Source organism: Clinocottus analis, unplaced genomic scaffold (genome assembly GCF_023055335.1).
Source record: "Clinocottus analis isolate CAN_PGR_092001 unplaced genomic scaffold, fCliAna1.0.p SCAF_5, whole genome shotgun sequence".
In the NCBI taxonomy this organism is placed as follows: Eukaryota; Metazoa; Chordata; class Actinopteri; order Perciformes; family Cottidae; genus Clinocottus; species Clinocottus analis.
In genome coordinates this window covers 22,152,614-22,154,987 of record NW_027176207.1, presented here as the reverse complement: position 1 = coordinate 22,154,987, position 2,374 = coordinate 22,152,614, and positions in this window count along the sequence as shown.

Here is a 2,374-nt window from a genome sequence, read left to right as displayed (position 1 = left end):
TGTTCTAATTGGGTTCAAATGTTGCGGTGCGTTTTACAAAAATTAAAACACACGACATATTCGCTCGCTCAACGCCGGTTTGCACGATCCTGCGTGTCTTTGATTCAAGGTTCCACTTTTCTGTTCTGTTGAATGCGTCTTTGCTCAAGGGCACGCTGGTACATACGACAACCTCAAGTAGAGAGAATCAAGTCTGAAGACTGGAGATACAACGAGTACACAAACCCGAATGTTCAGCTGGGTTCCTCCAACGGGGCAGCACCAAATGGAGAGGGGGTCAACTCCCTCTTTCTGTTTCCTGCTGTATTAACGTCTTAAAGCGACAACGCCCCGATTGCCGATTGCGTTGCCCGACAGTTGTCTGATGACGCACTCCAGAAGGCAACAACGTCAGAAATTTATCACGCAAAGCTCGAAACATCTGCGAGCGCCGACCAGATGCCCAGATGGTAACAATGAAACTATTGTTTTTATATATGCAGCATATTACATTGTGATGCTCTGATTGGACGGCCTTAAACCTTAAACCTTAAACCTTAAACCTTAAACATTAAACCTTAAACATTAAACCTTAAACCTTAAACATTAAACCTTAAACATTAAACCTTAAACCTTAAACCTTAAACCTTAAACCTTAAACCTTAAACATTAAACCTTAAACATTGAACCTTAAACTTGACCTTCTAGAAACACGACTCTTCATTCCTTTGTCGTCCCGTGTCAAACCACTCGAGTGTGATCAGACTCGTGTGTTGGATCGTGACCTGAAGAACTCAAACATGGCCGCCGCTCCTCTGTGGCTTCCTCGGTGGCTTCCTCGGTGGCTTCCTCGGTGGCTTCCTCGGTGGCTTCCTCGGTCACTTCCTCTGCTCGTCTTTAAACCCCAGAATTCAGCCAACGTAGAACTTCCCCTCCGTTGTTTTTCCGGCGGCCGCTCGTCTCCGTGAAGACGGTTCATTCCATCGATCCGGAGACGCTTCCACAGTTTTTGTCTCCGTAAAAACGTCCTCAGACGACGTCGGCGGTGAAGCGAGGCGCCGCCCGGCGCCGCTTCAGAGAAACATCTGGTTTCCTAGGACACTTGTGGTTGCCTAGGAATGATGTTGGTTTTTCACATGGCGATGACATCACCCTGCCCCCCGACTCCTGTCGGGGGTTTGCTAGAACAGCAGGTTCAAGAGTCCGGAGCGTTTCGGTTCTCCGTCTGGGAACCGGTTCTCCGTCTGGGAACCGGTTCCTCTCGTGTTGTTCCACCAGGAAATGTTTAAAGGTCGAGTTCAGAACCCGCTGCAGCAGCGTGGAGACGCCTCGGGGGGGATGAGATCAGGCCCAAAGACTCACACATGTGAGTGTGTGAGGCACGTATACCTGGACGTGCGTGTGTGTGTGTGTGTGTGTGTGTGTGTGTGTGTGTACATGAGTGCATGTCTATGAATGTCTGTCCGTATGTATATGAGTGCATGCATGAATTTGTGTGTGGGTGTGGATGAAAGTGTGTGTGTGTCTCTCTCTGTGTGTGTATGTGTGTGTGTGTGTGTGTGTGTGTGTGTGTGTGTGTGTCTACTCCCGCCAGCCTCTAATGGGGATCATGTGTGGAGTCAGCAGCACAGACACACAAAAACATGCTAACCCCCAACCCCCATGCACGGTCCGCATTAACACGCGTGTGCACGCACACACAAACACACACACACACACACACACACACACACACACACACACACACACACACACACAGTGTGCCTCAGTCAGCGAGTTAAGAACAACTCCTAGGGGACCTAAAGCACCAGTTTGTGTGTGTGTGTGTGTGTGTGTGTGTGTGTGTGTGTGTGTGTGTGTGTGTGTGTGTGTGTGGCTGAACACACGCTCTGTTTCAGAAGGATGGAGGTTTGGGGGAGGGAGGGGGAGTAAGGAAGGCGGAGGGGGAAGGGAGGGAAGAAGAATGAGGAGGGTGAAGAGAGAAAGGAGAAAGATATGGGCAGTGAGCAAAGGCAAAGGGATGGGAGGTGTGTGTGTGTGTGTGTGTGTGTGTGTGTGTGTGTGTGTGTGTGTGTGTGTGTGTGTGCGGACAAGCAGGGAAAGAGAAGAGAGAGAGAGAGAGCGAGAGAGCAGCGGATCGACAGGGAGGATAGAGTGAATGGCTGAGAGAGAGAGAGAGAGGTTGAGGGGCCCTTTGCGGGGCGAGCGAGGAGGCCCTGTAGTTTCAGCCGAGGGGCGAGACGCACAACAACACACAACAACACACAACAACACACAACTATACACCACACATCCAGACCCTGCAGACGCACCTCTCGGCCCGACACAATACAGAGCTCACAAACCGGCTCTGCGCGTTAGCCGCCGCCGCCGCTAACGGTTCATCCCGGAGCTG